The sequence below is a fragment of the Notothenia rossii genome (assembly GCF_949606895.1).
Source record: "Notothenia rossii genome assembly, chromosome: 3".
NCBI lineage: Eukaryota > Metazoa > Chordata > Actinopteri > Perciformes > Nototheniidae > Notothenia > Notothenia rossii.
The window spans coordinates 47,186,966-47,200,228 of NC_136901.1; positions in this window are offsets into that span (position 1 = coordinate 47,186,966).

A 13,263-nucleotide genomic window follows, 5' to 3' on the forward strand; every position below is an offset into this window, starting at 1 on the left:
TCCACCATGAGTGTGAGTCTTCACTATGTCTCCACCATGAGCCTGATTCTTCATCACGTCTCTACCATGAGCCTTAGTCTTCATCATGAGCCTGAGTCTTCATCATGTGCCTGAGTCTTCATCATGTCTTCACCATGAGCCCGAGTCTTCATCAAGTCTTCACCATGAGCCCGAGTCTTCACCATGTCTTCACCATGACCCTGAGTCTTCATCATGTCTTCACCATGAGCCTGAGTCTTCATCAAGTCTTCACCATGAGCCCGAGTCTTCATCATGTCTTCACCATGAGCCTGAGTCTTCATCTTGTCTTCATCATGAGCCTGAGTCTTCATCATGTCTTCACCATGAGCCTGAGTCTTCATCAAGTCTTCACCATGAGCCCGAGTCTTCATCATGTCTTCACAATGAGCCTGAGTCTTCATCAAGTCTTCACCATGAGCCTGAGTCTTCATCATGTCTTCATCATGAGCCTGAGTCTTCACCATGAGCCTGAGTCTTCATCAAGTCTTCATCATGAGCCTGAGTCTTCACCATGAGCCTGAGTCTTCATCAAGTCTTCACCATGAGCCTGAGTCTTCATCATGTCTTCATCATGAGCCTGAGTCTTCATCATGAGCCTGAGTCTTCACCATGAGCCTGAGTCTTCACCATGTGCCTGAGTCTTCATCACGTCTTCATCATGAGCCTGAGTCTTCACCATGAGCCTGAGTCTTCATCATGAGCCTTAGTCTTCACCATGTCTCCATCATGAGCATGAGTCTTCATCATGAGCCTGAGTCTTCATCATGAGCGTGAGTCTTCACCATGTCTCCACCATGAGCCTGAGTCTTCATCACGTCTCTACCATGAGCCTGAGTCTTCATCATGAGCCTGAGTCTTCATCATGAGCGTGATTCTTCACCATGTCTCCACCATGAGCCTGAGTCTTCATCACGTCTATACCATGAACCTGAGTCTTCATCACGTCTTCATCATGAGCATGAGTCTTCATCATGAGCCTGAGTCTTCATCAGGTCTTTATCTTGAGCCTGAGTCTTCATCATGTCTCCACCATGAGCCTGAGTCTCCATCATGAGCCTGAGTCTTCATCACGTCTTCACCATGAGGATGAGTCTTCATCACGTCTTCATCATGAGCCTGAGTCTTCATCATGAGCCTGAGTCTTCACCATGTCTCCATCATGATCCTGAGTCTTCATCATGAGCCTGAGTCTTCACCATGAGCCTGAGTCTTCATCATGTCTTCATCATGAGCCTGAGTATTCATCATGAGCCTGAGTCTTCACCATGAGCCAGAATCTTCACCATGAGCCTGAGTCTTCATCATGTCTTCACCATGAGCCTGAGTCTTCATCAAGTCTTCACCATGAGCCTGAGTCTTCATAATTTCTTCATCATGAGCCTGAGTCTTCATCATGAGCCTGAGTCTTCACCATGAGCCTGAGTCTTCATCACGTCTTCATCATGAGCCTGAGTCTTCACCATGAGCCTGAGTCTTCATCATGAGCCTGAGTCTTCACCATGTCTCCACCATGAGTGTGAGTCTTCACCATGTCTCCACCATGAGCCTGAGTCTTCATCATGTCTTCATCATGAGCCTGAGTCTTCATCATGAGCCTGAGTCTTCACCATGAGCCTGAGTCTTCACCATGTGTCTGAGTCTTCATCACGTCTTCATCATGAGCCTGAGTCTTCACCATGAGCCTGAGTCTTCATCATGAGCCTTAGTCTTCACAATGTCTCCATCATGAGCATGAGTCTTCATCATGAGCCTGAGTCTTCACCATGTCTCCACCATGAGTGTGATTCTTCACTATGTCTCCACCATGAGCCTGAGTCTTCATCACGTCTCTACCATGAGCCTGAGTTTTCATCATGAGCCTGAGTCTTCACCATGAGCCTGAGTCTTCATCATGAGCCTTAGTCTTCAGCATGTCTCCATCATGAGCATGAGTCTTCATCATGAGCCTGAGTCTTCACCATGTCTCCACCATGAGCCTGATTCTTCATCACGTCTCTACCATGAGCCTTAGTCTTCATCATGAGCCTGAGTCTTCATCATGTGCCTGAGTCTTCATCATGTCTTCACCATGAGCCCGAGTCTTCATCATGTCTTCACCATGAACCTGAGTCTTCATCATGTCTTAATCATGAGCCTGAGTCTTCATCAAATATTCATCATGAGCCTGAGTCTTCACCATGTCTCCACCATGAGTGTGAGTCTTCACTATGTCTCCACCATGAGCCTGAGTCTTCATCACGTCTCTACCATGAGCCTTAGTCTTCATCATGAGCCTGAGTCTTCATCACGTCTCTACCATGAGCCTGAGTCTTCATCATGAGCCTGAGTCTTCACCATGAGCCTGAGTCTTAATCACGTCTTCATCATGAGCCCGAGTCTTCACCATGAGCCTGAGTCTTCATCATGTCTTTACCATGAGCCTGAGTCTTCATCAAGTCTTCACCATGAGCCTGAGTCTTCATAATGTCTTCATCATGAGCCTGAGTCTTCATCATGAGCCTGAGTCTTCACCATGAGCCTGAGTCTTCACCATGAGCCTGAGTCTTCATCACGTCTCTACCATGAGCCTTAGTCTTCATCATGAGCCTGAGTCTTCATCACGTCTCTACCATGAGCCTGAGTCTTCACCATGAGCCTGAGTCTTCATCATGTCTTCATCATGAGCCTGAGTATTCATCATGAGCCTGAGTCTTCACCATGAGCCTGAGTCTTCACCATGAGCCTGAATCTTCATCACGTCTTCATCATGAGCCCGATTCTTCACCATGAGCCTGAGTCTTCATCATGTCTTCACCATGAGCCTGAGTCTTCATCAAGTCTTCACCATGAGCCTGAGTCTTCATAATGTCTTCATCATGAGCCTGAGTCTTCATCATGAGCCTGAGTCTTCACCATGAGCCTGAGTCTTCACCATGAGCCTGAGTCTTCATCACGTCTTCATCATGAGCCTGAGTCTTCACCATGAGCCTAAGTCGTCATCACGTCTTCACCATGAGCCCGAGTCTTCATCATGTCTTCACCATGAGCCTGAGTCTTCATCATGTCTTCATCATGAGCCTGAGTCTTCATCAAGTCTTCACCATGAGCCTGAGTATTCATCATGAGCCTGAGTCTTCACCATGAGCCTGAGTCTTCACCATGAGCCTGAGTCTTCATCACGTCTTCATCATGAGCCCGAGTCTTCACCATGAGCCTGAGTCTTCATCATGTCTTCACCATGAGCCTGAGTCTTCATCAAGTCTTCAACATGAGCCTGAGTCTTCATAATTTCTTCATCATGAGCCTGAGTCTTCATCATGAGCCTGAGTGTTCACCATGAGCCTGAGTCTTCATCACGTCTTCATCATGAGCCTGAATCTTCACCATGAGCCTAAGTCTTCATCACGTCTTCACCATGAGCCGAGTCTTCATCATGTCTTCACCATGAGCCTGAGTCTTCATCATGTCTTCATCATGAGCCTGAGTCTTCACCATGAGCCTGAGTCTTCATCATGTCTTCATCATGAGCCTGAGTCTTCACCATGAGCCTGAGTCTTCACCATGAGCCTGAGTCTTAATCACGTCTTCATCATGAGCCCGAGTCTTCACCATGAGCCTGAGTCTTCATCATGTCTTTACCATGAGCCCGAGTCTTCATCATGTCTTCACCATGAGCCCGAGTGTTCATCACGTCTTCACCATGAGCCCGAGTCTTCATCACGTCTTCACCATGAGCCTGAGTGCTTATAATTTCTTCACCATGAGCCCGAGTCTTCATCACGTCTTCACCATGAGCCTGAGTCTTCATCATGTCTTCATCATGAGCCTGAGTCTTCATCATGTCTTCACCATGACCCTGAGTTTTCATCATGTCTTCACCATGAGCATGAGTCTTCATCATGTCTTCACCATGAGCCTGAGTCTTCATCAAGTCTTCACCATGAGCCCGAGTCTTCATCATGTCTTTACCATGAGCCTGAGTCTTCATCATGTCTTCATCATGAGCCTGAGTCTTCATCATGTCTTCACCATGAGCCTGAGTCTTCATCATGTCTTCATCATGAGCCTGAGTCTTCATCATGTCTTCACCATGACCCTGAGTCTTCATCATGTCTTCACCATGAGCCTGAGTCTTCATCAAGTCTTCACCATGAGCCCGAGTCTTCATCATGTCTTCATCATGAGCCTGAGTCTTCATCATGAGCCTGAGTCTTCACCATGAGCCTGAGTCTTCACCATGAGCCTGAGTCTTCATCATGTCTTCACCATGACCCTGAGTTTTCATCAAGTCTTCACCATGAGCCTGAGTCTTCATCAGGTCTCTACCTTGAGCCTGAGTCTTCATCATGTCTCCACCATGAGCCTGAGTCTCCATCATGAGCCTGAGTCTTCATCACGTCTTCACCATGAGCCTGAGTCTCCATCATGAGCCTGAGTCTTCATCACGTCTTCACCATGAGCCTGAGTCTTCATCACGTCTTCATCATGAGCATGAGTCTTCATCATGAGCCTGAGTCTTCATCATGAGCCTTAGTCTTCACAATGTCTCCATCATGAGCATGAGTCTTCATCATGAGCCTGAGTCTTCACCATGTTTCCATCATGATCCTGAGTCTTCATCATGAGCCTGAGTCTTCACCATGAGCCTGAGTCTTCACCATGAGCCTGAGTCTTCATCATGTCTTCATCATGAGCCTGAGTATTCATCATGAGCCTGAGTCTTCACCATGAGCCTGAGTCTTCACCATGAGCCTGAGTCTTAATCACGTCTTCATCATGAGCCCGAGTCTTCACCATGAGCCTGAGTCTTCATCATGTCTTTACCATGAGCCTGAGTCTTCATCAAGTCTTCACCATGAGCCTGAGTCTTCATAATGTCTTCATCATGAGCCTGAGTCTTCATCATGAGCCTGAGTCTTCACCATGAGCCTGAGTCTTCACCATGAGCCTGAGTCTTCATCACGTCTCTACCATGAGCCTTAGTCTTCATCATGAGCCTAAGTATTCATCACGTCTCTACCATGAGCCTGAGTCTTCATCAAGTCTTCACCATGAGCCTGAGTCTTCATAATGTCTTCATCATGAGCCTGAGTCTTCACCATGAGCCTAAGTCTTCATCACGTCTTCACCATGAGCCCGAGTCTTCATCATGTCTTCACCATGAGCCTGAACCTTCATCATGTCTTCATCATGAGCCTGAGTCTTCATCAAGTCTTCACCATGAGCCTGAGTCTTCATCATGTCTTCATCATGAGCCTGAGTCTTCACCATGAGCATGAGTCTTCACCATGAGCCTGAGTCTTCATCACGTCTTCATCATGAGCCTGAGTCTTCACCATGAGCCTGAGTTTTCATCATGAGCCTGAGTCTTCATCATGAGCCTGATTCTTCACCATGAGCCTGAGTCTTCACCATGTGCCTGAGTCTTCATCACGTCTTCATCATGAGCCTGAGTCTTCACCATGAGCCTGAGTCTTCATCATGAGCCTTAGTCTTCACAATGTCTCCATCATGAGCATGAGTCTTCACCATGTCTCCACCATGAGTGTGAGTCTTCACTATGTCTCCACCATGAGCCTGAGTCTTCATCACGTCTCTACCATGAGCCTTAGTCTTCATCATGAGCCTGAGTCTTCATCACGTCTCTACCATGAGCCTGAGTCTTCATCATGAGCCTGAGTTTTCATCATGAACGTGATTCTTCACCATGTCTCCACCATGAGCCTGAGTCTTCATCACGTCTATACCATGAGCCTGAGTCTTCATCACGTCTTCATCATGAGCATGAGTCTTCATCATGAGTCTGAGTCTTCATCAGGTCTCTACCTTGAGCCTTAGTCTTCATCATGTCTCCACCATGAGCCTGAGTCTCCATCATGAGCCTGAGTCTTCATCACGTCTTCACCATGAGCCTGAGTCTTCATCACGTCTTCATCATGAGCATGAGTCTTCATCATGAGCATGAGTCTTCATCATGAGCCTGAGTCTTCATCAGGTCTCTACCTTGAGCCTGAGTCTTCATCATGTCTCCACCATGAGCCTGAGTCTCCATCATGAGCCTGAGTTTTCATCACGTCTTCACCATGAGCCTGAGTCTTCATCACGTCTTCATCATGAGCCTGAGTCTTCATCATGAGCCTGAGTCTTCACCATGTCTCCATCATGATCCTGAGTCTTCATCATGAGCCTGAGTCTTCACCATGAGCCTGAGTCTTCATCATGTCTTCATCATGAGCCTGAGTCTTCATCATGAGCCTGAGTCTTCACCATGAGCCTGAGTCTTCACCATGAGCCTAAGTCTTCATCACGTCTTCACCATGAGCCCGAGTCTTCATCATGTCTTCACCATGAGCCTGAGTCTTCATCATGTCTTCATCATGAGCCTGAGTCTTCATCAAGTCTTCACCATGAGCCTGAGTCTTCATCACGTCTTCATCATGAGCCTGAGTCTTCACCATGAGCCTAAGTCTTCATCACGTCTTCACCATGAGCCCGAGTCTTCATCATGTCTTCACCATGAGCCTGAGTCTTCATCATGTCTTCATCATGAGCCTGAGTCTTCATCAAGTCTTCACCATGAGCCTGAGTCTTCATCATGTCTTCATCATGAGCCTGAGTCTTCATCATGAGCCTGAGTCTTCACCATGAGCATGAGTCTTCACCATGAGCCTGAGTCTTCATCACGTCTTCATCATGAGCCTGAGTCTTCACCATGAGCCTGAGTCTTCACCATGTCTCCACCATGAGTGTGAGTCTTCACCATGTCTCCACCATGAGCCTGAGTCTTCATCACGTCTTCATCATGAGCATGAGTCTTCATCATGAGCCTGAGTCTTCATCATGAGCCTTAGTCTTCACAATGTCTCCATCATGAGCATGAGTCTTCATCATGAGCCTGAGTCTTCACCATGTCTCCACCATGAGTGTGAGTCTTCACTATGTCTCCACCATGATGTCTTCATCACGTCTCTTCCATGAGCCTTAGTCTTCATCATGAGCCTGAGTCTTCATCACGTCTCTACCATGAGCCTGAGTCTTCATCATGAGCCTAAGCCTTCATCATGAGCGTGATTCTTCACCATGTCTCCACCATGAGCCTGAGTCTTCATCACGTCTATACCATGAGCCTGAGTCTTCATCACGTCTTCATCATGAGCATGAGTCTTCATCATGAGCCTGAGTCTTCATCAGGTCTCTACCTTGAGCCTTAGTCTTCATCATGTCTCCACCATGAGCCTGAGTCTCCATCATGAGCCTGAGTCTTCATCACGTCTTCACCATGAGCCTGAGTCTTCATCACGTCTTCATCATGAGCATGAGTCTTCATCATGAGCCTGAGTCTTCATCATGAGCCTTAGTCTTCACAATGTCTCCATCATGAGCATGAGTCTTCATCATGAGCCTGAGTCTTCACCATGTTTCCATCATGATCCTGAGTCTCCATCATGAGCCTGAGTCTTCACCATGAGCCTGAGTCTTCACCATGAGCCTGATTCTTCATCATGTCTTCATCATGAGCCTGAGTATTCATCATGAGCCTGAGTCTTCACCATGAGCCTGAGTCTTCACCATGAGCCTGAGTCTTAATCAGGTCTTCATCATGAGCCCGAGTCTTCACCATGAGCCTGAGTCTTCATCATGTCTTTACCAGGAGCCTGAGTCTTCATCAAGTCTTCACCATGAGCCTGAGTCTTCATAATGTCTTCATCATGAGCCTGAGTCTTCATCATGAGCCTGAGTCTTCACCATGAGCCTGAGTCTTCACCATGAGCCTGAGTCTTCATCACGTCTCTACCATGAGCCTTAGTCTTCATCATGAGCCTAAGTATTCATCACGTCTCTACCATGAGCCTGAGTCTTCATCAAGTCTTCACCATGAGCCTGAGTCTTCATAATGTCTTCATCATGAGCCTGAGTCTTCACCATGAGCCTAAGTCTTCATCACGTCTTCACCATGAGCCCGAGTCTTCATCATGTCTTCACCATGAGCCTGAGTCTTCATCATGTCTTCATCATGAGCCTGAGTCTTCATCAAGTCTTCACCATGAGCCTGAGTCTTCATCATGTCTTCATCATGAGCCTGAGTCTTCACCATGAGCATGAGTCTTCACCATGAGCCTGAGTCTTCATCACGTCTTCATCATGAGCCTGAGTCTTCACCATGAGCCTGAGTTTTCATCATGAGCCTGAGTCTTCATCATGAGCCTGATTCTTCACCATGAGCCTGAGTCTTCACCATGTGCCTGAGTCTTCATCACGTCTTCATCATGAGCCTGAGTCTTCACCATGAGCCTGAGTCTTCATCATGAGCCTTAGTCTTCACAATGTCTCCATCATGAGCATGAGTCTTCACCATGTCTCCACCATGAGTGTGAGTCTTCACTATGTCTCCACCATGAGCCTGAGTCTTCATCACGTCTCTACCATGAGCCTTAGTCTTCATCATGAGCCTGAGTCTTCATCATGAGCCTGAGTTTTCATCATGAGCGTGATTCTTCACCATGTCTCCACCATGAGCCTGAGTCTTCATCACGTCTATACCATGAGCCTGAGTCTTCATCACGTCTTCATCATGAGCATGAGTCTTCATCATGAGTCTGAGTCTTCATCAGGTCTCTACCTTGAGCCTTAGTATTCATCATGTCTCCACCATGAGCCTGAGTCTCCATCATGAGCCTGAGTCTTCATCACGTCTTCACCATGAGCCTGAGTCTTCATCACGTCTTCATCATGAGCATGAGTCTTCATCATGAGCCTGAGTCTTCATCATGAGCCTTAGTCTTCACAATGTCTCCATCATGAGCATGAGTCTTCATCATGAGCCTGAGTCTTCACCATGTTCCATCATGATCCTGAGTCTTCATCATGAGCCTGAGTCTTCACCATGAGCCTGAGTCTTCACCATAAGCCTGAGTCTTCATCATGTCTTCATCATGAGCCTGAGTATTCATCATGAGCCTGAGTCTTCACCATGAGCCTGAGTCTTCACCATGAGCCTGAGTCTTAATCACGTCTTCATCATGAGCCCGAGTCTTCACCATGAGCCTGAGTCTTCATCATGTCTTTAGCATGAGCCTGAGTCTTCATCAAGTCTTCACCATGAGCCTGAGTCTTCATAATGTCTTCATCATGAGCCTGAGTCTTCATCATGAGCCTGAGTCTTCTCCATGAGCCTGAGTCTTCACCATGAGCCTGAGTCTTCATCATGTCTCTACCATGAGCCTTAGTCTTCATCATGAGCCTGAGTCTTCATCACGTCTCTACCATGAGCCTGAGTCTTCATCAAGTATTCACCATGAGCCTGAGTCTTCATAATGTCTTCATCATTAGCCTGAGTCTTCACCATGAGCCTAAGTCTTCATCACGTCTTCACCATGAGCCCGAGTCTTCATCATGTCTTCACCATGAGCCTGAGTCTTCATCAAGTCTTCACCATGAGCCTGAGTCTTCATCATGTCTTCATCATGAGCCTGAGTCTTCACCATGAGCATGAGTCTTCACCATGAGCCTGAGTCTTCATCACGTCTTCATCATGAGCCTGAGTCTTCATCATGAGCCTGAGTCTTCACCATGAGCCTGAGTCTTCATCAAGTCTTCACCATGAGCCTGAGTCTTCATAATGTCTTCATCATGAGCCTGAGTCTTCACCATGAGCCTAAGTCTTCATCACGTCTTCACCATGAGCCCGAGTCTTCATCATGTCTTCACCATGAGCCTGAGTCTTCATCATGTCTTCATCATGAGCCTGAGTCTTCATCAAGTCTTCACCATGAGCCTGAGTCTTCATCATGTCTTCATCATGAGCCTGAGTCTTCACCATGAGCATGAGTCTTCACCATGAGCCTGAGTCTTCATCACGTCTTCATCATGAGCCTGAGTCTTCACCATGAGCCTGAGTTTTCATCATGAGCCTGAGTCTTCATCATGAGCCTGATTCTTCACCATGAGCCTGAGTCTTCACCATGTGCCTGAGTCTTCATCACGTCTTCATCATGAGCCTGAGTCTTCACCATGAGCCTGAGTCTTCATCATGAGCCTTAGTCTTCACAATGTCTCCATCATGAGCATGAGTCTTCACCATGTCTCCACCATGAGTGTGAGTCTTCACTATGTCTCCACCATGAGCCTGAGTCTTCATCACGTCTCTACCATGAGCCTTAGTCTTCATCATGAGCCTGAGTCTTCATCACGTCTCTACCATGAGCCTGAGTCTTCATCATGAGCCTGAGTTTTCATCATGAGCGTGATTCTTCACCATGTCTCCACCATGAGCCTGAGTCTTCATCACGTCTATACCATGAGCCTGAGTCTTCATCACGTCTTCATCATGAGCATGAGTCTTCATCATGAGTCTGAGTCTTCATCAGGTCTCTACCTTGAGCCTTAGTCTTCATCTTGTCTCCACCATGAGCCTGAGTCTCCATCATGAGCCTGAGTCTTCATCACGTCTTCACCATGAGCCTGAGTCTTCATCACGTCTTCATCATGAGCATGAGTCTTCATCATGAGCCTGAGTCTTCATCATGAGCCTTAGTCTTCACAATGTCTCCATCATGAGCATGAGTCTTCATCATGAGCCTGAGTCTTCACCATGTTCCATCATGATCCTGAGTCTTCATCATGAGCCTGAGTCTTCACCATGAGCCTGAGTCTTCACCATAAGCCTGAGTCTTCATCATGTCTTCATCATGAGCCTGAGTATTCATCATGAGCCTGAGTCTTCACCATGAGCCTGAGTCTTCACCATGAGCCTGAGTCTTAATCACGTCTTCATCATGAGCCCGAGTCTTCACCATGAGCCTGAGTCTTCATCATGTCTTTACCATGAGCCTGAGTCTTCATTAAGTCTTCACCATGAGCCTGAGTCTTCATAATGTCTTCATCATGAGCCTGAGTCTTCATCATGATTCTGAGTCTTCTCCATGAGCCTGAGTCTTCACCATGAGCCTGAGTCTTCATCATGTCTCTACCATGAGCCTTAGTCTTCATCATGAGCCTGAGTCTTCATCACGTCTCTACCATGAGCCTGAGTCTTCATCAAGTCTTCACCATGAGCCTGAGTCTTCATAATGTCTTCATCATGAGCCTGAGTCTTCACCATGAGCCTAAGTCTTCATCACGTCTTCACCATGAGCCCGAGTCTTCATCATGTCTTCACCATGAGCCTGAGTCTTCATCAAGTCTTCACCATGAGCCTGAGTCTTCATCATGTCTTCATCATGAGCCTGAGTCTTCACCATGAGCATGAGTCTTCACCATGAGCCTGAGTCTTCATCACGTCTTCATCATGAGCCTGAGTCTTCACCATGAGCCTGAGTTTTCATCATGAGCCTGAGTCTTCACCATGTCTCCACCATGAGTTTGAGTCTTCACCATGTCTCCACCATGAGCCTGAGTCTTCATCATGTCTTCATCATGAGCCTGAGTCTTCACCATGAGCCTGAGTCTTCACCATGTGCCTGAGTCTTCATCACGTCTTCATCATGAGCCTGAGTCTTCACCATGAGCCTGAGTCTTCATCATGAGCCTTAGTCTTCACAATGTCTCCATCATGAGCCTGAGTCTTCATCATGAGCCTGATTCTTCACCATGAGCCTGAGTCTTCACCATGTGCCTGAGTCTTCATCACGTCTTCATCATGAGCCTGAGTCTTCACCATGAGCCTGAGTCTTCATCATGAGCCTTAGTCTTCACAATGTCTCCATCATGAGCATGAGTCTTCACCATGTCTCCACCATGAGTGTGAGTCTTCACTATGTCTCCACCATGAGCCTGAGTCTTCATCACGTCTCTACCATGAGCCTTAGTCTTCATCATGAGCCTGAGTCTTCATCACGTCTCTACCATGAGCCTGAGTCTTCATCATGAGCCTGAGTTTTCATCATGAGCGTGATTCTTCACCATGTCTCCACCATGAGCCTGAGTCTTCATCACGTCTATACCATGAGCCTGAGTCTTCATCACGTCTTCATCATGAGCATGAGTCTTCATCATGAGTCTGAGTCTTCATCAGGTCTCTACCTTGAGCCTTAGTCTTCATCTTGTCTCCACCATGAGCCTGAGTCTCCATCATGAGCCTGAGTCTTCATCACGTCTTCACCATGAGCCTGAGTCTTCATCACGTCTTCATCATGAGCATGAGTCTTCATCATGAGCCTGAGTCTTCATCATGAGCCTTAGTCTTCACAATGTCTCCATCATGAGCATGAGTCTTCATCATGAGCCTGAGTCTTCACCATGTTCCATCATGATCCTGAGTCTTCATCATGAGCCTGAGTCTTCACCATGAGCCTGAGTCTTCACCATAAGCCTGAGTCTTCATCATGTCTTCATCATGAGCCTGAGTATTCATCATGAGCCTGAGTCTTCACCATGAGCCTGAGTCTTCACCATGAGCCTGAGTCTTAATCACGTCTTCATCATGAGCCCGAGTCTTCACCATGAGCCTGAGTCTTCATCATGTCTTTACCATGAGCCTGAGTCTTCATAATGTCTTCATCATGAGCCTGAGTCTTCATCATGATTCTGAGTCTTCTCCATGAGCCTGAGTCTTCACCATGAGCCTGAGTCTTCATCATGTCTCTACCATGAGCCTTAGTCTTCATCATGAGCCTGAGTCTTCATCACGTCTCTACCATGAGCCTGAGTCTTCATCAAGTCTTCACCATGAGCCTGAGTCTTCATAATGTCTTCATCATGAGCCTGAGTCTTCACCATGAGCCTAAGTCTTCATCAAGTCTTCACCATGAGCCCGAGTCTTCATCATGTCTTCACCATGAGCCTGAGTCTTCATCAAGTCTTCACCATGAGCCTGAGTCTTCATCATGTCTTCATCATGAGCCTGAGTCTTCACCATGAGCATGAGTCTTCACCATGAGCCTGAGTCTTCATCACGTCTTCATCATGAGCCTGAGTTTTCATCATGAGCCTGAGTCTTCACCATGTCTCCACCATGAGTTTGAGTCTTCACCATGTCTCCACCATGAGCCTGAGTCTTCATCATGTCTTCATCATGAGCCTGAGTCTTCACCATGAGCCTGAGTCTTCACCATGTGCCTGAGTCTTCATCACGTCTTCATCATGAGCCTGAGTCTTCACCATGAGCCTGAGTCTTCATCATGAGCCTTAGTCTTCACAATGTCTCCATCATGAGCCTGAGTGTTCATCATGAGCCTGATTCTTCACCATGAGCCTGAGTCTTCACCATGTGCCTGAGTCTTCATCACGTCTTCATCATGAGCATGAGTCTTCATCATGAGCCTG